Genomic DNA, 25,802 nt, shown 5'->3' on the forward strand with positions numbered 1-25,802 from the left:
ACAGCCACTGTACAATGAACATAGAAGTTGCTCAGGTGAAACAAAGTATTTATTACTGCGATTTGAGAGAAGGTTATCCCTTAGGGTGTCATAAGGCTGTGTGGAAGACCATAATCTTGAAAATGTCCAGTAGACATGTTAAACAGTTTCTACAAAGTGACTTCTTATCACATTTCTCAATGCGAATTGCTGCCATAACACCAAAGGGACCAAAACAATGACCTCTGAATATACATCTCTGTTGATTTGACTTGTCTCAATGGTAATATGTAGACTATTTTCCGGAAGAATGTTCTTAATAGAGGTCCTTCAGGATGCCCTCAGTGAATATTATTTTTCTCAACTGGGTCTCATTGATCTCAACATCCTTTCTACCTCTATGGTTATAACATGTTTTGGGAAGAAAAAAAAAGACTCGTGGCTTATATTAGTCTGCTAGGGCTGCCTTAACAAAATACCACAGATCGGTGGCTTAAGCAACAGAGATTTATTTTATCTTCTGGAGGCTAGATGTCCAAGATCAAGGTGCCATCAGGGTGGGTGTCTAGTGAGGCCTCTCTTCCTGGCTTACAGACAGCTACCTTTTCACTGTGTTCTCACGTGACCTTTCCTCTGAGTGGAAGGAGAGAGAGACATACAGAGAGAAAGATCTCTGGTCTCTCTCTCTTCGAATAAGGACACCTGTCCTATCAAATTAGATCCCCACCTTTATTTATGACCTTATTTAACTTTAATTGCCTCCTTAAAGGCCATGTCTCCAAATACAGCCTCCAAATTGAGGCTTCAAACATCTGAATTTTGGAAGATTCAGCTCAGTTAATAACATGGTTCCTTAATAATCAACTGGCTGAATTACTGAGGGTAAGGATACATGTAATATAGATTTCATATTATTTCTTTGTTTATCTTGGAACTTTCTGTTTGAAGTTAACTCAATCATTTAATTTTTTTTCCCACTAACATGCTCTATTTTGTGTGCACATGAAAGAATTCCAGTGATTTGACATCTATATTTAAAATAATAAATGCAAATTATTGTAATCTGAACCCCGGTGAGCCAGTTGAGGTAATTTCACCAATTGTAGATGAAAGTCACCCTTTGGCCTGCCTTGAGAGGACTTCATGGAATTACATGACTTTTGGGATACCTGGGAGGCATTCATATCTTAAGAAGCATATATATGTGCATATGTATATATATATACATATGCTTAGACATTAATACTAAAAGCACAAGTGAAATAAGTGCACATAAATAATGTACTGTTTATTGAGGGGTGATATACACCTTTGCAATACTATTTGGCAAAGGGCAGAATCTAGTTCATGGTGTCATCTTTACTTAATAACAGACAATACGTTTTAGGGCAAAGCATAAACATGCTTTTTAGTTTATCCCAGTGGCAACCTCATTCTCTATTTCCCCAGCAACAGCTGTGTCAAATGAAACCTAAGTAGAGAAGAAGAGAAAGAGGGGAAGAGTTAGGGTGGAGCTGGAGGGGGGGGTAGCAATAAAAAGAGAGAGAAAGCATAGTTATGAAGAAAATCGACTTAGGGTGGTACTTTCCTGAGTCTTTATTATATTTATGTTAGGGTATATTTTATTGGCTCGTAAAATTCAGTCACATGAGTAGATTCAGAAGGAAAGCGGTGAGCCTCGGTCTATTTTTTATCATTATAATAGTGTGAAAACCTTGTCTATCGCAGGTGTTTCAAAGACCCATACGGGTTACATGACTTAAACATTAACATATTATTCTCATAACATGAAGCTGCTACCCTTTGACCCATAAGCTTTTGACTTTAATAATTTCCAGGTTATCCCTTAGCCAAAATAGGTTTTCCCTTCCATTTTCACACTGGTGCGCTTTCTTTAATATAAAGTACTGATATAATAAATTATATCCAGATGAAAGCCTGTCATCTGATACCTCATCCCAGCACAGTGCCTGCAAACGCTAAAGGAAGCATTTCCAACACTGGGATGCCTGTGTCAGGGACAGAACCCTGGGAATCTGGCTGAGCAGGTATTTGATAAGCGGGAGAATGAAACAAATGGAGGAAGTCAAAGAAAGATCACCTTGGATAAAAGTCTTAGAGGTTAATACTAAGTTTTTAAATTTTGCCATAATGTCAGGGAAGGTGTTGGGATGAAGAGAAGAAAGCAGAGTTCATCACAGATTGAAAACCTCTGTGTCAGATGTGGAAACCGCCCCCCCCCCCCCCCCCAAAGTGAAGTCTTGATCACGAAGTGCACCCTGCACAAGAAAAAGAATGAATGCATTGGCAGCGATTGGGAGTTCTACTGCTCAGCTCCTGCATTTTGTTTTGATGGCTGCAGTTTGGTTTTCTGATTTGGTAGCCATTCAGTCTGATTTCTTAAAGCTGTTACTCCTCCTGAGGGATTTCATCCCCAAAAGCATAATGCATATCTAACAAGATGCTAATTACTCAGGTTTAGCAATCTTGCAGTCAGTGATTTCTAAGAAGGAATGCTGACAGGTATTTGAACATCTATATATATAAAAGAGTAATATGCAAATCGACTGAACAGTGGAACAACCAGAACGACTGCTTGATCAGTCACTATGATGCGCACTGACCACCTCTTGGTTCCTCCCCCTGGCCGGCAGGCTCTGATCCCCTGATGGTGAACGGGGAACCAGGGGTGGGTGGTGGTGGAGGGCAGGGCTGGCTGCCAGCAGCCGGGGAAGATGTCCCTGATCAAAGGGCAGGTCTAGGGACCGTACCTGCGCACGAATTTTGTGCACCAGGCCTCTAGTTATATAATACTCTGCATGGATATTCTGTTCATATTTAATGGTTATTATATACTTTCCTCTTTTCTAGTCAGACAACCAGATTCTTCTCTTTTCTCTGCTCTTCTCCCTCTCTTCCTTCTATTCTTCCTTTGATTTTTCCTTCCTTCCTCCCTTCCTCCTTTCGTCTCCCCTCCTTCTACTTTTTTCCTCTGTTTTTGGTCAGGTAGCAGCCTGTGAGCTGAGGGAAGATGAGAAGGATTACCCATGTTAGTGAAGAGAGTTACAGAGAGAAATACATGTAGGCCTTTGTTTGTAATAGCTTTTGAATGGATTAGGCTTTACACACACACACACACACACACACACACACACACACACACACATCTGTGATACTGCTCTAGGAATGTGCATTGTCAGAAGGCAGAGGAAAAGTCAGAGGATTAGCGTTCACTGAGCTTCTATGGACTAGGCCAGTGATGGTGAACCTATGACACGCGTGTCAGCACTGACACACGTAGCCATTTCTGATGACATGCGGCCGCATGCCGAGGATGAAACATTTGCTGCTCCTGAGGATGAAACATTTGCGACTAGAGTCTTGGAGTTAGTTTTTTCCTCAAAGTGACACACTACTTTTGTTAAGCTCAGTTTTTTGGTGAAGTTTGACACACCAAGCTCAAAAGGTTGCCTATCACTGGACTAGGCTCTCTTAGATTGCTTCATTTAATCCTCATCGCAACACTAGGAAGTTCTGATGAGATAGTAACAGCATATGGATAGTACCAATGTCTAAAAACTACTTATTCTTTTCACTATATTAAGCCTCTCAGCATATAATTAAAAAATATGTGCTAACATAAATATAGTAGTACCAGGAATTTATGGTTAAGTAACTCATTTATCAAGAAAGTATTGATGGATTTCCTACACCATCCAGGCAATGTTTTAGGCATTAGAAATACTGTGATCAAGAGGGTAGTTATGGTTATTGTGTTAAATGAGTATTTATTTGTGTGTGTGCATGTGTGCATATGTGTGTGCATTTATTTGGCTTATGAACACTACTATGAAATTACAATATGGAGTTATGTAATAATAACGATAAATAACATTAATGGGGCACTCCACTAGTATATGTCAGGGGCTCTAGTCTGCTGAACAGTGACTGCATATTAGACTCCTGAGAAATGGGAATTTCTATGTGACTTTTATTTTAATTAATTAAATAACTAATCATAGCCTCCCTCATTCTGAAGGCAACTTAAAAAAATTCAAATAATATGGCAATAAAATGATGAAAAATAAACAAGAAATATGAGGTAATGGAAAACCACGATGAAGAAAGTATGTAGAGCTGGGTGTGAGGCTGTGAAATAAATTACAGGCCACAAATCTCCATGCACTTCCCACCAGAGACGTGGGAAACATGGTAAGATTCCGGGCCCATAAGATAAAAATGAACTAGTTGTTGAGGGAACACATGGTGTCTGATGCTGCGCCTGAGATTAAGTTCTTTTGTTGGCTCTCATGCCCAATGCCACATAGTCAACAATGTACTCACTGAAACCACAGCTCATCTTTCATTATAGACTGATGGCCTCAGTGCATTTAAGTCATGAGCAACTCAGTAAATGCAGTTCCAACAGGACAGCAGGAGTGCTTGAGTGTAGGAGTAGATGGAATTGAAAGGATGGAGCATGTAAAGTTGTCCATTTATGAAATTTTATGATTTTCTGGCTTAATCCAAGAATAAGATTGTATCAGAGGAATGTGTACTCTGTATACTCTCATGTGATGCTTCATAAAATTGATCTCTTTTAGCCCAGTGTTTGAAAGGCATCCACAGTGAATTCAAGTTTAATTCCAGTATCAAATATTTGGAATGTAGATATTCTGGATTAGCTCAGCCTGATGCTTTAATAGTCAGTCAAGCTGGGGATAGAGTTGACATCTTACAAGTGGGCATTATTTATGAATTCCAAAAAGTTCTCATTACAGTGTCCCAATTCCTGCAACAAACTCTAATCATATTGCTTATGCTATTTTTACTTCTGTATTTGTGTTTGTATTATGTGAGTCCCTCATCCGGTTAAAGTTGTATATGCTTCTAGCCATGAATCTTGAACAAGATGGTATTCAGTCAACAGTAGGCTATTAAGTCTTGGGGGAGTCAGAAGTTATATGTGGCTTTCGACTGCATGTGTTAGTGCCTCTAACCCTTGTATTGATCAAGGTCAACTGTATGTAAACGTTGAACCACTGTTGTACACCTGAAACTAATATAAGAGTGCATGTCAACTACAATTAAAAAATAAAATAATTTAAAAAGTCCTAAACTCGGATCTAATATAATCCAACTTGGTAAGGTTTGGATTTATTTTTAGAATAGTTGGAAATTTCCACAAATTTCTAAATGTAGGTACACTTAAGACAATTATATTTATTAGTATTTGCAAGAAGCCACTGTCTTGGAGGAGTTGTGTTGGATATTATTATCAACTAGAGGCCCGGTGCATGAAAATTCATGCACTGGAGGAGGGGTCCCTCAGCCCGGCCTGCTTCCTCTCATAGTCTGGGAGCCCTCGGGGACAGGAGGCAACCCAGCAATCAGGGGAAGGTGGCATCCCCATCACACCTCTGCTGCTGCCACTGCCGGCAGCACAAGCCTTGGCCGGCCCTGGTTACCTGTACCTCGGGCCAACCCTGGGCGACTAGGCAGCTGCCATCCAAAGCTTGCCTGCGCCTTGGATGTTGGCTGGGCAACTGCCATCTGAGGCTTGCCTGCACCTCGAGCCAGCCCTGTTTGGCTGGGGGGCTGAGGGGATGGGGGGCTCTGGGGGCAGGTGGGGCTGAGAGGACTGGGTGCTGCCATCTTGTGGCTATGGGTGCCGCCATCTTTGAGAGCAGGGCAGTCAATTAGCATATTCCCTCCTTATTGGCTGTGGGCACTGCCATCTTTGAGGGAGGGGCAGTCAATGAGCATATTCTCTCCTTATTGGCTGTGGGTGCCACCATCTTTGAGGGCGGGGCAGTAAATTAGCATTTTCCCTCCTTATTGGCTGTGGGCGCTGCCATCTTTGCGATGGTGTGAGGGTAAATTAGCATATTCCCTCTTTATTAGATAGGATAATGGAACTGAACTTACAAGGTACTTGAAGACATTGTAATGAATTGTGACTCTAATAAAAATGTGAACCTGGTCAGCCACATTTCTTTTGTGACCTCTCTTGTCTAATATATTTATAGCAGAACAAAATAACTATTAGAACGGAAATGTTACCTAAATTCAGATCTCAGTTTTCCCTAGGCTGCAGTGGACCCTTCAAGGTCTAGGATGGGACAACACATTTTTTCCTGATAACTGTTTCAGCTCTATCCCACAAATTCTGACATGTCCTCAAGGTTACAGTGAGGATTAGAGTTAGGTTTAGAAGGGCCAAATGATACAATTTACATTTCAGAATGATATTCCGGCTTCAGTGGAAAGGCAAAGCCATGGCAGGAAAACTGGTAGTTCAGGTAAGTGACCATGAGAACCTGAGTCAAGGCTTTGTTTGGCTCAAGTGATGGAGAAGAAGAAATAGTGTAAATATTTTAGAGGTAGATTTGAGAGGATGCAGTGACTACATAGATAAGAGAAAGACAGGAAGAATAAAAATTAGTTCTTATATATAATTCCAATTTCAATTACAACATGTGGGGGTTTCACTCTCCCACCAAGCAATTCTCCTGTACCATCTGGGTTTCCTAGAGTTCAGCTCAATTCTGACACGATCTACCAGGAGATAGCCTTGGATTCCATAGGTTAAGGGTTCAGTCCTACAAGACTGCTCCTCACTCCAATTTCAGATGCCAATCACCTTAGTCTAGATTCTCACCTGTGCTTCTGATTGAATATACTATAGATTGGAGGTTCCCTCTCCTTGGGTTTGATTAATTTGTTAGGGCAGCTTACAGAGCTCAGAGAATCATTGAACTTACTAGGTGTCTGATTTATTAAAGAAAGATATAACTCGGAACAGCCTGATGAAAGAGATGCATACTAGGAGAGTAAGATATAGGAAAAGGCTGTAGAGCTTCCATGCCCTCTCCAAGTGCACCACTCTCCCCAAATCTCTGTGTGTTCACCAACCTGCAAGCTCTCTGAACCACATCCTTTTGGATTTTTATGGAGGTTTCATTATATAGTATAATTGATTAATCCATTGGCCATTGATGATTGATTCAACCTCCAGCCCCTTTCCTCTCCCCAGTGGTCAGGGAGGGAGGGAGCACATGGTTGGTTCTCCAGGTAGCCAGCCTTCATCCTTAGGTGTCCCAAAGTCACTTCATTAACACAATGAAAAAAACACCTATTTTGCTCTCCTCATGAAGTTTCAAGGGTTTGAGGAGGTCTGTTCCAGGAACAATGGACAAAGGCCAAATATACACTGAGTGGCCAGATTATTATGATCTCTGAACGCATAATAATCTGGCCACTCAGTGTATATCCTATATAATAAAAGGCTAATATGCAAATTGTCCTCTTGACCAGGAGTTTGACCAGCAGGCAGGCCAGCCAACCACCCATGTCCCCTCCCCCTGGCCAGGCTGGCCGGACCCCACCCATGCACGTATTCATGCACCGGGCCTCTAATATATATACATATACACACATATATGTATATATATATTTATACACATATATGTATATATGTGTATAAATATATATATACACACATATACATATACACATACACACACACTGAGTGGCCAGATTATTATGCATTCAGAGATCATAATAATCTGGCCACTCAGTGTATATTTCCTATTATAAATCACAGAATCACATGTTATGATTCTGCTCTATTATCCAAACTGGGGAATGCAGGAAAAGAAGCAAGTTTGAGGGTCAAGAAGTGGTGTGTGGGAAACGGGAAAGTTTGGTTTTGAGCAGGTTGCATTTGAAATCCCTGAGGGACATCTAGGTGGGAACATCTAGTCAGAAACCTTATTCCAGAGCCCAGGAGCTAGGTGTGAACTGGGTGTGCGGTTTTAGACAATAGTTGCAGCTCTGCCTGCTCACGAGACCTTTCCCGTCTGTGTATGGCGAAAAGCAGGCCGTGGTTGGAAACAAGGCTCCCAGCCTAAATGCAGTATTTTTGTGTGCAAAAACCCCTGTCAGGATCACAGGCCCTGAGAACACAAAGAGAAATGCCGTCATCCCTGCATCTTTGGAGAGAGGGTGATCTGTTTAGTGTCCAAGGCAGAGGAGCTTACTTTGAATGCACTAATTAAGTTAGGAAATGTAAATAAAATTTAATTGGTGGAACCTCAGAGGAAGTTTTATCCCAAATAAATCTTGATTTCTTGATGAATTGGCTTGGCGGGATAAGAAGGGAAGAGTAAATAGATTTAGGTTCAGATTCCTCTGGGTTAGTTCTGCTGGGATGTCATAATCCTTATTCAAATGCACAAGTTGAGGGAGTGTATCACTGGGAGGGAATGTGCTCTGGGGACTGAGAACAGTTGGGAGGGGTGAGCAGTGGTGGCCAATGAACATTTAATGTACCCCTGATTGTTTGGAGCTTTTGTTGGACCTACTTTGATTTGGGGATTGAATTCCAAAAGAGGTCCTTGGCCAGTCAGTGCCTGGGTATCTGGTCTGAACTGCCTCCTCCTATGCCATGAAGCTCCAGGGCCGGCGACACAGCACAGCAGCCTCATGGCCGCGGCGTGCGTCTCGTGCGGTGGAGTGAGGGAGGACTGGGAGGCGTGCTTTTTACTATGGTGCAAAATAGGGACATCTCTAAATATAAATGGTTGTTGTTGTGGTTAGTGTTCTCAGATTTTCTCCTCTCAGCATTTCTTATCCCATTGCTCTTTTCTTCTTTCATCTGGTACATCTGGGAGCCACAAGAAACTAATTTTCTCCAACTTTGGTCTTTCTGAATCTTTGGTCCATGTGTTAACAAACACATTTGTGTGCGTACTGTTCCAGTCTCTCTCTTATTTCATCTTCAGACTCACCCCATGAGGAGGAATTATCAGTCTCACTTGTTATTTGAGGAAGCCAAGTCATAGGAGATGTTAATAACTCAATTAGCACTCAACGCTAGTGAGGTATAGAACTGGAATTAGCCTGGAGATCTGAAGATAACACTCATTACTCAACTGCATCTACCTTCATTCACAATGGAAGCAAAGGTGAAGAGAAAAGCGGAAGGGAAACACTTTATCCAAAGGATTTCTAAGCATCAGAGAATGATTATTGAATGGCCAGAAACTACCGTCAGTTTTTCTTAGAAGAAATTCTCATATGATTTCTTGGGCCTTATTATTTGGGAAAATCACGTTGCTATGCTCTGTTACAAGGTCAAATCCTTAATAGCTGAAAATAAAGGGATGCTCTTTGGGGTAGGGTCAATGAATCTCTTTTAACTTTTCACGTCCCCTTAAAGGGGCTACAGCTAAAAGTGCGGAGGTGAGGGAACCATAAATCATGGATGTTGAAACAGTGAAAGCTGCGAACATAAATGTTTCAATAAATACCAAGTGGTATCAGATTCTGTTGTGAAATTCCAAAGTGTAATACAATCCTTTCGCGTTGAGGAAAGAAGTCTCCAAGCGAGCAGCAGCTGAAGGTGGTCGCCTTGGCTCCTGCACTTTGAAGAGGGGCAGAGCCTGAGACTGCTGCGTGTCTGTCAGCCCAAGAGCAGCGAGGGAATGGCCTTTTCATACCTATGGGCTTTTTGTCCTCCACCCCCCCCCCAACTTTATGCCTTGCTTTTCATTCAATATATATATTTATACATTATATGCCTATTCCATACACAGAGGCCTTTTTGACATCAAAGATTCTGGTTCTGCAGCTTGGATAATCTATAAGATTATACCGACCATAACGTAGCAGGCACATGCCAGATACTTGACCCCTAAAAGGGAGTCACAGGCCATGGCATATTTAAACACAGCGAGAAGTGAAGCTAGCAGCCAGCATACTCTTGAACAAATGCGCATTGTTGTGACAATTGAAACCACATGCTGAGCCATATAACATAGGTGCAACCTAACTGAGAATGTGTGGACAGTTGGAACCATGAATGTATTATTATTATTTTTCTTATTTATATTATGTCTGTGCGTCTCGGGACCCCTCACTCTGTTTTCTTAGTGGAAGTTAGCAATGCAAGCCCAGCTGCATGGATGGAGCTGGGCGCTGAAGGACCGGGTCTACTCTAGCTGTTGGGACCTTAGAAATATTTCAGCTGCTGCAACAAAAGCTTAAGGACCCCAGCTTTCTGAACCATGTCAAACCTGAACTTACCTAAGGGGCTAACTAGCAGCCTGCTGAGCCAGACATTTCTGAACACAGAACTATTTCAGTGGCTGTTTATTACTTTATGGAAAATTCAGCCATAGGCAATTGTATGAAGAGATATTCACCAAGCTAAACGTTTCAGGCTTCATTTAGTTTGATAAAACACACATTTCTTCTTCTGCGTTCCAATTTTTAGCTCCAGCACATCCCCTTTTTTTTGTTTATTAGCAACCCAAATTAAGCCAGGTTAGAGAAGTTGAGTTTTCTCTGCAGGCAGATGAGAATGATGAAATAATGATTTATTTGTGTGCTCTTTGTGCAGTAACAGAGTGCTCTGGAAATCCCATTGGTGATTTCTTCCTGCTTCTGTTCTATATCTTTACTTGTAGTCAGCGATAGAAAACTTGAGGGGAAAGAGGAAGAGAGAACACAGGGCGTGTCTTCTGTTTATTGGCAGCATTCCCCTCCTCTTGGAAGGAGGACAGGGTGTGTGGGAAGAGTATAAACTCCTGCATGGGAAAGGAACCAAAGGTACCACCTGCTCCCATTCAGCATACTTTCTGCTCACATATTTCTATGATTACCACTTTCTCCACGTAAAAGCAAAGGCTGAAATGAAATAACCAGTCTCCCTGGTAATACAGTATTCTGACTTGATTTCATACAGATAGCCCATTTCACACCCACAGATAATATTTACCACTCATTTTAAAATCTCCTACATGGGCCTTTTCCTGCTTTCTAAGTGTTCATTTATTTATTTAGCTATTTATTTATTCAACATATATTTAAGGATCTACTTTGTATACAATAAGTGCATTTTTTTTGGGGGGGGGACAGAGATAAGGAATTATAACAGTATTTTTATTCACTTATTTTTTTTAACTTAGAGGTAAAACAAAAAACCAAACAAACCCACCCCCACACACTTATAAGGATAAATTACATTAAAAAAAATGAGTTCCCATAGGAGCACTAGGTGAATGAAATAGAAAATACATTAGGTGGATTCAGAGACAAAGGAAGGACAGGAAGGACTTGGAGCAGGAGGGGCCTTGTGCTTGCGTGAGCGGCTCAGTGGGATGGGATGGGAGGAGAAGACTGAAGTTCTTTCCAGGAATTAGGAGAGATGGGAGCCAAATTGCAGAGGTGAAGAGAGCATGGCACAATCAGCGAAGGTGAGTGGCTACATGGGAAATTTCGCCAAGGGGAATATCAACTTATTCTTTAATTCCAACAAATATTTATTGAGTTCCTACTACTCTTTGTTAGGTGCTTTGGATATAAAGATAGAACAGACAGACCATGAAATCCAGTAGATGATGTGGACAATATATAGGGGAACAAAATTATGAAGTAATGATAAATTAGGGAAGAATTATTAGGAAGCATACAATGGTCTATGAGTGAAAACAGGAGAAAACAAATGGGAAGTAAAAGAACTTTTTGTGTCTTATAGCCCATGGAAGGCAATGTGATATTGTACAGATAGTCAGTTGACCTGGGTTCAAATCCCAGCTCTGCCATTTATTGGCTGTGGGACTTGGTAAGTTATCAAAACTGTCTGAGCATACGTTTCCATCCTTTGTCAAATGGGAATAATAAGGACTATCTCATAGGATACCATAGAATCTAATGAAGTGATATATACAAAACAGCATGTAGTTTTTGACTCGTGGTAGGTAGTATTAAAACATATCATTCATTCATGCCCAAAATACCAGAGAAGTAAAGGAATGCTATTTTTTTTTTTTTTTAGAAAAAGACTCTGGAATCTTTATAATGAACTAGAGGCCTGGTGCATAGATTTGTGCACATTGCAAGTAAATTAATTAGAAGGTGGCTGGTGGGGCGGGATTGGGTGAGACGGGCCAGACACACCCTGGAACCAACCTCCCATGGTCCCTTCCCGGCTGGCGACACCTGGGGTGGTGCTGGGGCTCCAAGGGCATCTGTGAAGTGAGCAGGGTCCTTCTGGCAAATGGGGTCCCTCAGCCTGGCCTGAAGGGATCAGGCTGAAACTGGCAGTCTGACATCCTCCATGGGGTCTCGGAGTGTGAGAGGGCACTCTGCAAAGTTGCTGTTGCTCAGCAGCTCCTGTATTGAGTGTCTGCCCCCTGGTGGTCAATGTGCATCATAGCTACCCACCGGTCAGCTGGTCAGCTGGTCAGCCAGTTGCTTAGGCTTTTATATATATAGATATGAGTTAACATTGTTAGTTAGACAGTCACGGACCAGGCCTCGTCTTCACTGATTATAACTGTTGGAATGGCGGTGGCATGGCTAATAGCCAAGTCTTAGTCAACAGCTTTAGAATATGAACACTTTCCTCATGGAGGCCATACTCACGCTTTTGGATTTGTCTTTTCTACTATTATTTTGGTTGTGAGAAGTATACACTTTTTTCATGAATAAATATAAGACATTTTGGTTTAATGACTAGAAAGTGACAACCAATTCAGCAGGTGCAATTTTCCCTTTGATCAAAATAATAACACCGTATAAAACTGCCATCCTGAAGTCCTTTCTCTGGTTCAGGAGTCCCTGAATCAAGTCCAGGTTGTATTAGGACACTGTATCCTTTAGTGTCCTTTCTTTTCTCATTAAAGTGGCGACTCTCAAAATTTGGTGGAAAAACTTCATCACTTTGTCCAACATGACCTGTTGGGTTCCACTAGTATATTGATGGAAGCCTTGTGATACCAGAGGGATACTCACGGTGGTGGGTAGTATTAGGAATAGGATGTGGTTTCTGATGCGCTTGGAACAATAACTTTATCCCTGAAGGAAAAATTCATACTTTCCTGTGTGAATATTCATGGTGCCATTATTTTCCTTTAGTGGTATCTTACAGGAAGTTATTGTGTCTTGGCACACATGGTTCTGTTGTTGTTGGAGGTACCATGAAATCGGAGAGGCAATTTTATAAAATAGTGGGAATTTAAAGAGCAATTAACCTTCAAGAATCCCTGAACTCATGAATCTGGGAGAAGGTATTATGGTTTCCAAGTGGTCTGGACTAGAGTTCTCGAACTGGATGTCAAAAATCAAAACACTAAATCAACAAAATATCAAGTTGGAGCCATTTTATTGTCAAAAGAAACCTTCACTTGTCCTTCACACAGTAAGATTTTAGTCTTTGCTGATGACTATTCTTCTGTTTTCATTTAGTTCATATGTGGACATGACACCTTCTTATTCCAGAGAATATTTAAGGTAGACAGTGGACATAAGTTTTCAAGGCTGTTACCCAGGAAAAGACAACTCAGAACTTCTAAAATATTCTGTGACACTGGATCCTGGGCCTTAGTCATATCCTTGCTGTTATGCCTCATGCTTTTATTTCTATAGCTTTCTTCAATGGTTTCCAGCTGTTCCCTGTCTCTTTGGCTGCTTCCCTGCCCTTTCCATTTCATGTGGTCACTAACCACGGTCACTGGACTCAGTAAAGGCTTTGTTCCGAGGAAACGGGAAGAGTTCTGAAGTGGACATTGACACTAGACCGAAATGGAAATGAGCAGGCTGTTCTTGCTTAACCCAAGAGAAATAAAACCAGCAAAACAAATGGTACTTCTAAAAGTTCATACTTATTCTGACCAATTATATCCATAATAATTATGCTACTGAAATCCAACTTGGAGAACAAAATATGCATTTGAAAATATTTTAGACTAACTCCACCTGCCAAGAAATAGATATAATTTTCCATCAGTAAATGAATGTGCTTCACCAGGGCTCAGTCCTGAATTAAGGCACATGCAACTTTTCACTGACTGTCTGCCCTGAAGTGCATTAGTTCAAGAAGGCAGACTTGAAGTCCATTCACTTGAACACATCTCCCTCCCATGCAAATGTTAAAATGAGAATTAGGTAATGACAATGAAATAAACACATAATGAGAAGAATGGGAAGGGGTTTCTTGAACAAACAATTTTAACAAGTATCTGGAAGGCAGAAAGCAGGTGGAAGAGTGACGATTAGGAAAACGGAATGGAGGAACTTTAGCCTAGAAGACAAGCTAAGGGGCCACAGCTTATCTTTGTATTTCTAAGTAATACTTTTTATGGTATCTGGAAGTCTTCCTTGATTTTCCCCACAATAACAAAGGACCCATGCTTCCTGCTTTTAGCTCCTCAACATCAACCAGGAATTGTCCTCAAACACCTCCTGAACTTTCCTCTTCTCCTTTATCATGTCATTGCCCCACCTTAGTTCAAACTTTCCTTGTCTCCAGTTTTGATCATTGCAGCAGCTTCTGTCTAGTTCCTCTACCTTGGGTCTTGGTTTACACTAACCTTTCAAAATGCAAGTCTTACTAACTAAGCCACCCTCCTGGTTAAAACCATGTAATACCTTCCTGTGGCTTTCAAGAGAAGCACCTTAGCAGAGAATGTTAAGTCATCATGGTCTTCACCTTCACTCCAGTGTCATTAACGCCAATCCATGCCCACTCTCTCCATCACTGTTCATACTACTTGCCCTTCCCAACTACTACTGCAGCTGCACATCTCAGTGCTTGTGTTGGTGCCACTTATTTTGATTAGAGTGTCCTCTTTTGGACCAATTCTCCATCTCTATGACTTCTTTTCCTGCCAAATTTCAGTTTATCTTAAAAAATCCACTCAGTGGTTAGAGCATCAGCCTGCAGACCAAGGAGTTGTGGGTTTGATTCCGGTTGGGGCATGTGCCTGGGTTGTGGGTTCCTTCTTGGGCCCTGGTCAGAGCATGTGTGGGAGGCAACAATTGCTATGTCTCTCTCACATTGATGTTTCTCTCTCTTTCTCTCCCTCACTCTCTCTCACTGTCTCTGAAAAATCAATGGAAAAAGTATCCTAGGGTGAGGCTTAACAACAACAACAAAAATCCTACTTAGCTGTCACCTTCTCTGTGAAATCTTACCTCCTTGTACATTTTTCTGTTATTGCAGATATCACATTTTATTGTGCTTATTTGTTTAAATGGGTGATTCTCTGATTAGAATGAGCTCTTAGAGCAGGACTATATAATTGCAGTTCCCAGAACCTAGCTCTTTTTTTCCTTCAAATTTAGAACAATTTTAACTATAATTTTAAAAAAATATTTATTTTTCTGTTCTCTCCGTTTGCAGACACTCTAGCTAAACCTATATTAGGCCAGTTGAAGCTACCCACAGCTCTCTGATATTGTGTTTTATTTACTTTATTCCTTTTTTATTGCTGTGTTTAATTTTGCATAGTTTCTATTACTATGTCTTGAAGTTTACTAATTTTTTTACAAAATCTAATATTTAACTAACCCAATTCAGTATATTTTCATCTCAGACATGATGGTTAGCATCTCTAGAAGTTCAGTGTGCATCGTTTAAAAAATAACTTCCATGTCTCCACAGAACTTTCTGAACACATGGAATGGTGTTATAACTGTTTTAATGTTATTATCTGCTAATTCAAGTATCCTTGTCAGTAGTGTTTTGCTATCAGTTGTTTTTCTCCTCATTTTGGATTGTATTGTTCTGCTTTTTTGCATGCTTGTTAATTTTTTAATTGAATGCTAATCATTGTGGGTTTTTACTTTATTGAGTGCTAGGTATATTTCTTTTCTTTCTTTAAAAAAACCTTTATTGAAGTATAATTGATATACAGAAACTGCACATATTTAATGTACACAGTTTGGTGAGTTTAGACATATGCATACACCCATGATACTGTCGCTACAATCAAGGTAATGAGCATATCCATTGCCTCCCAAAATATTTTTTCTTTCAGTACTCTGACTCCATCATGCTACTTTCTTCTGGCCTGCAAAATTTCTGCTAAAAAATATGCTGATGGGGGTCCCCCTATCCAAAACAAGTTGTTTTTATCTTGCTGGTTTTAAGATTCTCTCTTTATCTTTAAAACTTGACATTTGAATTATAATGTGCCTTGCTTTGGACCTCTGTATTTTTCACTTAACTTTGCTGTGAACCTAAAACTGGTCTAAAAAATAAAGTCCCCTTAAAAAATAATCCAAGCTCATCAACCAAAGAAAGTTTAAACCATTTTAGGGAAATAATTGTTTTTATTTGATTTTATGATTTAAAAAATACCAATTTCCTATTACATCCCTGTTACAACCATCCACTTACTTCTCTCTCCCAAACCTAATGCTAGAAGAAATATTTTCTTTCTTTTGTCTATATTGACACACAAAAGAGTAGAGAATATCATGTTTCATTTATGCTGAAATCTGATGAAAGACATCAATCATTGATTTTACCTGTTTCTCATCTGATTCTTTGGTGTAGGTTTCATAGAGGGCATGCTATAAATAATAGACACACTATAGGTAAAGGTGGAGTTGGGTATTCTGTAAAGCATATTGATATGTAGTGTGACTACTGATTGGGTAGTGCTGAGGTAGCTTAGTTGTAACTCAACCACCTTTGCATGCTGAATATTGTAAAGTGGGGTTGAGGGGGTGTTTTGGTTCAGCTTCAGCTCAATAGTTTAGCTTAATTTCATGCATGAATGTGTCAGCTGAAAACCTTTCTCGATACAAGATCAGAGTCTGCCTTGCCTCTGTTTTGTTTTCTGTTAACAACTAAAGACAGAAGTGGCTGTGAGTGAAAGAAGAAAATAAATACAGGTATACCTCATTTTATTGCATTTGGTTTTATTGAGCTTCACAGATATTATGGTTTTTACATATTGAAGGTAAGATCCTTCACCAGCAAAAAAATGACAACTCACTGAAGGCTCAGATAGATGATGGTCAGCATTTTTTTTTTAGCAATAAACGACTTTTAAATTAAGGCACATACATTGTTTTTTAGACATACTGCTATTGCACACTTAATAGTTTACAGTATAGTATAAACATAGTTTATATGCACTGGGAAATCAAAAAATTTGTATGACTCACTTTATTGTGATATTTGCTTTAGTATGATGGCCTGGAACTGAACCTGCAATATCTCCGAGAACCTGTGAAGAGAAGTAAAAGTTTTAGCCCATAAACAAACCTAGAAATGGCTTTGTGCTGACAGCCAGCTCGCACGTGTACTTAAGAAGGAGCTATCTCAGTCTCCCTATTCAGGATTAATCTGGTTAGGCTGTTGGAAAACTAGCTGTGTATGTGCAAGGTTAGGTGAGTTTCTGAGTTTGTAAGATTCTGAAATACTTTTGACCACTATTGAAATGACTACAATTTGTGACATTATATGGTCTTATTTACTTTGTTGCTGAATTCTTATAAAAAAAGTCCCTAAATTTTGTGAAAAATAGTAATCATCAGAATCTTTAACCAGAATAACACGGGAAGATAATTTACGTATTACATTGTAGAATTGTTAATATTTTGTTTTGCTGATCATTGTCTACTTCACAAGATACTGGATGATAGGGACATAAAATTTTGTATTGATTAATTTAATTAGTGTTCTAGATGATAGAGTTTAGCCTATTTTATGCTTGAATTTACATTACTAAAATAATTTCATGGAATATGATTTTCTAATGCACATTAATCTCTAAAATAATAAGCTTTTTTAGACCAAATTTTGAAAAGAGAAACAAAATTGACAAACTGTTAGCTAGTCTCCCCATGGAAAAAAGAGAGGAACTCAAATAAAATCAGAAATGAAGAGGAGATGTTACAACTTATACGACAGAAATACAGAGACATTATGAGAGATGTTATGAACAATTATATGCTAATGAAATGGACAACCTGGGAGAACTGGGTAAGTTCCTAGAGACAGACAACCTAACAAGAATGAGAGACTTTGGAAGGATCATTGGTTGTATTAGTGTGATCAAATCTTGATTGTATCACTTCAGACTCAGAGTTTGGCCTTCAGATTTTAAAGCTCTTATCTCAAGGCCAATGTTAATTGATGTTTTCTAATTGCAAATAAGTCATAAACTTATTTTGGAGTACAGTATTTCCCAGTGACTGAAATTGGGAAAGGCTTTGAATGCCAGGATAACCTTATGTAATTGGGGACCATTAAATATTTCTCCGTAGGTTTGTGGAATATAGTTATCTTGTTATTTCTTTTTTTCAAAATCAAGCATAGCCATTGGTTCCACAAACTTCTGGCTGTTTAGGCCATGGAGAGGACCTATTATATTCATAATAAAAACATTTGTGGACATGAGCTTAAATTCAATCCTTTTAAAACTTCCAACCTACATGAGGAGCTATTTTCTTAGGTTTTAATGAAGAAGAGTATATATAAATGAATTGCTTTTTAATCTTTGACATTTTTTACAGTTTTTGTGATGTCACTGTTTACATTTTCGGTATTAATCAGAGAGATAGTAATAACCTTACATTCCATTTTATGGAGGAATCAGAATAACTCTGGAAAGAGCTAAAATCTTTAGGAATGAACTTAATGGGTCTTAAAAAGTTCTAACTAATATTTTTTCCCTCTTTCTATGGATTAGTTTTCTTTCATCTGAGCCTCTGCTGTCTTTCTATAATAATAAAAAAGCATAATATGCTAATTAGACTGGACAGCCAAACGACCTTCCAGATGTCATTCTGGACATCCTTCCAGATGAAGTCGCAGTGGTGGGGGCCGAGGCAGAGGAAGTTAGGGGTGATCAGGCAGGCAGATGAGCAGTTAGGAGCCAGCAGTCCCGGATTGTGAGAGGGGTGTCTGACTGCAGGCAGTTGGCAGTTGGACATCCCCTGAGGGGTCCTGAATTGCGAGAGGGTGCAGGCCGGGCTGAGGGACCTTCCTCCCCCCCATGCGCAAATTTCGTGCACCGGGCCTCTAGTATTAATAATAAGTGCTAAAAATGGTCTTTCTAATATTTTGTCTTGGAGGCTTGGGGGGATCTCAGAAATTAAAATAAGCTGGAGTTTATGTGCTTATTTTGGAATGTACTTCTGCATATTAAGAAACCTTTAAATTTCTCTTCTTTTCAAATCATCCTAAGGTTGAGACTATATTAATAAACAATAACAAGGATGGAAAAGGGATGAAGGAGGTGCTAGTTGGGATAAGTAATGACCAAAATAGAGAATGGGTGCTTGGGGAGTAAGGCATGTGATACTGTTGATAGAAGAATGGGAATACAATTGTGCTATAAAATGGTGCTTTCAGGCTTCTTTGTAATTAAAATATTGTTTTGTATTTATAAGACTAGCCCAAGCTCATTATAAACAGTAGGGAAAATGCAGAAGTGATAAGGATGAAGAAAATATCATTTATAACTGTTATCCACAGGTAACCATTGCTATTATTTTCCTGCATTTTGTTTTCTATTTATCATTTTTATAACAAACATATATGACTAACTTGCATCATATTGTACAATCATTTCATACCTGACTTTTAAATTTTATTATATTGTGAGCCTTTATTTTCATGTCATTGAAAAAATTTTAAGAACCTATTTTCTAGTGACTTCATGATATTCTATCAGATTACTCCTGGCCCTCCCATACTTTGTTGGGCCATTTCCTTTTTATTGTTATTAGGATGCTTCCAATTTTTTTTTCTGTGACACATATGATGAACCTATACATATAGGTTTTATATGTATCACAGAAAACCTATACATATAGGTTTTCTGTGATAAATATGATGAACCTATACATATAGGTTTTATTATTATTATTATTATTATTTTTAAAATATATTTTATTGATTTTTTACAGAGAGAGGAAGGGAGAGGGATAGAGAGCTAGAAACATCGATGAGAGAGAAACATCGACCAGCTGCCTCCTGCACACCCCCCACCAGGGATGTGCCCGCAACCAATGTACATGCCCCTGACCGGAATCGAACCCGGGACCCTTCAGTCCACAGACCGACACTCTATCCATTGAGCCAAACCGGTCAGCTACATATAGGTTTTATAGATGAATATTGGTCAGTTTGTTTGATTCTTTCCTTTAGGGATATAAGCTATAAAGTCAATTTCCATGTCAAAATTCATGGATTTAAATACGGCCTTTAATATATTTTTTAAAACTATTTCAAGAAAATATTGTTCTGAAGTGTGGATCTGTAAACTCTCCCACTTTGTTTTCACCAACAAGGAAAGGGCATTTCATCTTACTCTTGTCAGAACTTTTGAAAAATCTGTAATTATTTTATTACATTTATTTGAATGTCTTTGTGAATATTTTTGTTGGTAATCTTTAGTTGTGTGATTTTGAAAATAATTTTGAAGATAACTATTAATCAAATGAGTTACGTGGCTTGTTTTACCTAACAAATATTTTTTAAAAATATATTTTTATTGATTTCAGAGAGGAAGAGAGAGGGAAAGAGAGATAGAAACATCAATGGTGAAAATTATTGATTGGCTGCCTCTGGCACGCCCCCCACGGGGAACAAGCCTGCAACTTGGGCATGTGCCCTCACCGGGAATCGATCCGTGGCCTCCTGGTTCATAGCTCAATGTTCAACCACTAAGCCACACAGGCCTGGCAAACTAACAAATATTTGTAATGCAGAAATAGGAGATCTTAAAGAGTTTCAAGTAAGACTGTGGTTTATTTCTGGATCCAGTAACAAGTTCTAGGTAGCAGTCCTAATTTTGCAAGTAAACTAGCTTTATAATATTAAGGAAGTTACTTGGCTTCTTTAGGCTTTCCTTTTGCATCTGCAATATGAGGAACGTGACTAGAATATCCAACGATGTTTTTATCTCTATAGTTCTATGACTGCAAGATTTTCAGGGAGTGACTTCAAAGTAATGCTGTTCAAATTTCTAACAGATAGTGAATTGTCATGTTGCTTATTTTGGCAAAAATCTTCAAGGGAGTCTTATGTGGGGAGAGGAGGAAGATCCATGCTTCACAAGGGTCCAGGTTTCCTGAAATGGCCCTGCCTGCCATTAGGACAGGTCACAGATGCAGTGTTGTGGGCTGGTTTGGTTGCTGACTATGCCAAAGCTACTCACTGCTTCCAGGGATGGCTGGATCCCTGGAATAAAGTAGATTGACTGTGACCAGGATGTGCCAGAATAGAAAACAGAGAAAACTAGGTTTCTGTAAATTTATGTAAAATGCATAAACAACATTGTATCTCATGGGTATGCTTTAGAATAAAGCAATAACTAAAAGTCAAGGAAACAGACAATGGATGTAGAGTCTGTTTTAAGATAATAATATAAAACCAAATGTGGAAATAAAAAGCATTAAGAAAAGCATTGAGTAAAAGGGGTATCACTGGGTCTTAATTCCTAAGTTGATGAAAAAATCATAAAGATAGTTTTAAAAAGGCTATTATGTGCATTAGACATTAATACCATATTATTGAAGTTAAGTAATTTCATCTCTTTGAAAAAATACCCAGCAATAAAGATTGAGATAAGCTTTGGGTTTAAGATTTAAACTGGACAGCCTATATAATAAGAGAGGAATATGCTAATTATCCATTATGCCGTGATCAGCAGGAGGGTGGGGCAGTGAGCTACAAGCAGGCGGTGGAGAGCTACAGGAGGGGGTAGGGTAGTAAGCTATGAGGGGGGGAGTGGGATGGGGGGAGTTACAGGAGGGCGGGACAGTGGGCGGAGAGCTACAGGAGGGCAGCAGTGAGCTACTGGCTATAAGCGGGAGGCGGAGAGCTACAGGAGGGGGCAGGGCAGCAAACAAGTGGGAGATGGAGAGCTACAGGAGAGGGTAGGGCAACAAGCTATGAGGGGTGGGCAGGGGGAGCTACAGGAAGGCGGGGCAGCAGGCGGAGAGCTACAGGAGGGTGGCAGCGAGCTACTGGCACACGGATTCATGCGCAGGGCTACTAGTTATCTCATAAAATGTCAGACTAAGAGCCATGTTTTAGAGAAATGATTAATAAGAGTTTAGGAAATTTGCTAGTAGCTGCCACAAAGCCAGAAATCTGTCCCTTATTTTTTTTATGAAGTCCTGAGTAATATTAGATGTGCTTTATTTACCCCTTTTAGGCTAACTCACATAAGAAAGATTATTTTAGGAAAATAATTAAATTTTTTTATTTACCATTTCCACATATTTATATGAAATGTAGGTTGTAGCTCAACCAATTGACTGAGGCTTAGAAAAAGCCATATGTGTATGTAGAGAGCTTGTTCAACTAACAAAACTATAACTCATCAGGATTATCTAAAACCATATAAATTAACAAGATATCTTCAAATTGGAAATAGGGGAACAGACATGAGGTGTAAAGGTATGGAAGGAGAATTTATAACCACTGAGGAGTGAGAAGACGGACAAAAAGATATCTTTAAGTAATTTGGCAGTGACCGAGAACCACACAGGAAGAAAAACCAGGAGGCACAGTAAAATTGGGGAAAAACCAAGGAGGAGGGGAGCTGTGAGCACAAAGCAAATAGGGGAGTGGATATGTGCTGACTAAGCTGGTACCTGTTGACTGGACGTGCTTGTTTGACATCAGAGATGGAGAAGTCCATGCAAAAAACACGTCGCATGTGGTGGAGAGTAGTGGGTGTTTATTTATATTAAGCAAAAATATCACATGACATCCATAAAAATCTGAACACATAAGCCAATGTAAACAAAAGTATACTCTATGGGTTAATGTAAAAGTTAGAATGACAATAAAATGTTAAGACAAAAAGGGCATAGTTAAACGTCAATATGGACCCCATATGACTCCAGTGCTTACACAGAAAAAGAAGTGCTTTTATATGAGTAACTTTGTCTCTACAATGTGACAGGAAGAGAAGAGAGTTAAAATTTTGATTCTAGACCAGAGTTCAGTGGAGTAGTTAACAGGACACTCAAAAGGGAAAAAAGCTAGGTTTCTTCAAGCAGTCATTGTTTCTGGTTTATTGACTAGAGAGGCTTTTTTTTTTTTTTCCCCCAGACCACTGAAAATCTCTGTTATTTATTCAGGGGCATCTGTGAAATCACTTTTCTCTTGAAAGACTTTCCAGAATAGTGTGTAGAAGAGAGTTCTTCTAAATGGAGTACAGAATTTCCTATTCAACATGTGCTTTCATGTCAATTTTAAAAAATGAGAAATCAATAGAATGTGTGCTTATTAAGTGTTAAAAAAGAAACTTTTATCTCCTGCTGATTTTCAATGATGAATATCAGAGCCTTAGATGAAGTGGTAGATTCTGCGGCTTAAATTTGGTTATCTGTAACATGCAAATACTCTTAGCTTTGTTAACTTAAGAATTCCACCTGGAAGGAAGTTATAGAGCTGCCAGAATTTGTCTGGTATTATAATTTCACTAGAGGCCCAGTGCATGAAAATTCATGCAATGGAGGGGGGGCGTCCCTCAGCCTGGCCTGCCCCCTCTCACAGTCTGGGAGCCTTCAGGGGCGGGACATGACCTGAGCACAAGCCTCGGCCAGCCCTGGTTTCCTGAGCCTCAGGAGGCCCATCCGAGGCTTGCCTGCGCCTCGGGCCGACCCTGGGTGACTGGGCAGCTGCCATCTGAGGCTTGCCTGTGTTCTAGGCTGGCCCTGGGTGGTTGGGGGGCTGAGGTGACTGGGGGACTCCAGAGGCAGGTGCCCGAAGTGGTGGGGCCCGCCCTGGGGTGGGCCTGGCCTTGCTGTGTGCCCGCTGCCCCGGCAGGGCTAAGGGGACTGGGTGCCACCATCTTGTGGCTGTGGGTGCTGCCATCTTTGAGGGTGTGGCAGTCAATTAGCATATTCCCTCCCTATTGGCTGTGGGTGCCGCCATCTTTGAGGGTGTGACAGTCAATTAGCTTATTCCCTTCTTATTGGCTGTGGGCACCACCATCTTTGAGGGTGGGGCAGTCAATTAGCATATTCCCTTATTATTGGCTGTGGGTGCTGCCATATTTGTGACAGCGTGAGGGTCAATTAGCATATTCCCTCTTTATTAGGTAGGATAATGTCTTCATAACATCAACATTTTTTGGGATGTGTGTTGAATGTTAAATTTAACTCCATACTAAATATTGCAGATGTAGCCTGGCCGGTGTTGCTCAGGGTTAAGCATTGACCTATAAACCAGGAGGTCATGGTTCCATTCCCAGTCAGGGCACATGCCGAATTTGTAGGTTTGATCCCCAGTTGGGGGTGTGCAGGAGGCAGCTGATCAATGATTCTCATCATTGATGCTTCTATCTCTCCCTCCCTCTCCCTTCCTCTCTAAAATCAATTAAATATATTTAAAAAAATAATAATATTGCAGACGTAAATTGTATTCAATTTTGGTTGAAGCCCTGCAAATTTATGAATGAGATAGAAGACTATCCTGGTTTAGATCTCTCTGGCTTCCTGGGAGTGTTTGGAGAGCAATTCAAAAGCAGGTCCTTGTTTTCAGAATGACAACATGCACACAAACACTAAGTCTCCTCTGTTAAGAAGTCCAAATATCTTAAATAGAGTAGGATGAAAAAAAAAGGCTTCCATTTTAACTTTTTAAAAAATATATTTTTATTGATTTCAGAGAGGAAGGAAGAGGGAGAGAGATAGAAACGTCAATGGTGAGTTTGATTGGCTGCTTCCTGCATGTTCCCCACTGGGGATCAAGCCGGCAACCCAGGCATGTGGCCTTGACTAGAACCAAACCCACGACCCTTCAGTCCGCAGGTCAATGCTCTATCCCCTGAGCCAAGCCAGCTAGGGCAAGGCTTCTATTTTAGACCCAATAATTTGGACAAATTGGCTGAGCCTTGTATTCCAGAGAAATGATAGATTTATCTATGATCTAAAAGAAAATCTGTCCTTTCATTTTTCAATGTGTAGTACAAATGTGTTCAGAGTATGCGTTATGCATTTATTTTTGGGAATATTTATTACTATGCCAATGGGCATGCCTTATATCAAAGAGGGGTGTGTCAGCAGCAGATGCTTAAATTAAACTTTTGCTCTATGGCAAGTAAAATCATTTGTGAGTGTCAAAATAAATACAACAGTTTGATATTTCCAAACTAGAATCTAATCTGAAAAACTTTAACATAAGACAAAAAGAAACTTAACAGGTTTTCTGGCAAACATTATAGGAAGGAATTACCTAACACACATAAAGGATGGCCTTACTCAGTGAGTCTAAGTAGGATGGATACATGTGATCTGAAGGGCACTCAGTGAGTGACAATCTGAAATTGGGGGGAGACATGTAAAAGGATGAGAGTAGGACAATAAAGATAGATTAAAAAATATTGGAATCATTTTTTGGAATAGTCACTGTTCTTGTACCCAACATATATGTTTCCTTTTCCTAGTGGGTACTATATGAAAGGATTATTAAGCTAAAAAAGTAAGTTGTTTCTATATTATTATCAGTACAGTTAGCTCTCCATTGTTCATCTGTGCATTATCCATTTAGGTATTGCTAGTGACTATATTTCACTTGTAGATGTAATTGATCCCAATGCTTAAGATGCCCCCAGTCACACTCATCTGCTCACAATATGCTGTATACTATATTGGATCCATTATTTCATACCAGTATTTATCCTTGTGTTTCCTTCCAGACTATGCAAATTGAAGACTATGCAGTATGAATGTTTTCTTTACTGGGATCAGCAATACTTATATTTAGAACTGTCAGAAAATTGACCTCTTCAGCAAATTCTTTCACTTTAATTCATTTATGGTGGCCATTATCCGAGTAGGTTTGGTTTCATTTATTAAAAGAAAACTCCATGGACACCTAACTGAACTTTGTTTCCATCCTGGCATTTGCAGGAGGAAATTGGAGCATTACAGAGTTAGGATAGGAAGAGAGTGTGTAGGTGGTAAGACCCAAGGCTTAATTCTAGTTCTGCAGCAATAAAGTCCCATTTCTTTTTGATCACTGGTCATTGTGATTGCTTTTATAAGGAAAC

At 39.7% G+C, this 25,802-nt stretch overlaps 1 long non-coding RNA gene across 1 annotated transcript in view; it reads right to left on the reverse strand.

The window, feature by feature from the left end:
* LOC114231539 (uncharacterized) overlaps positions 1-25,802 on the reverse strand; it is a 71,421-nt gene that overhangs the window by 37,335 nt on the left and 8,284 nt on the right. The window contains exon 2 of the long non-coding RNA XR_008556248.1: positions 16,945-17,006. This is a non-coding gene — a long non-coding RNA (uncharacterized LOC114231539). The remainder of the gene's footprint in view (positions 1-16,944; positions 17,007-25,802) is intronic.

The sequence above is a fragment of the Eptesicus fuscus genome, chromosome 6 (assembly GCF_027574615.1).
Source record: "Eptesicus fuscus isolate TK198812 chromosome 6, DD_ASM_mEF_20220401, whole genome shotgun sequence".
Classification (NCBI taxonomy): Eukaryota; Metazoa; Chordata; class Mammalia; order Chiroptera; family Vespertilionidae; genus Eptesicus; species Eptesicus fuscus.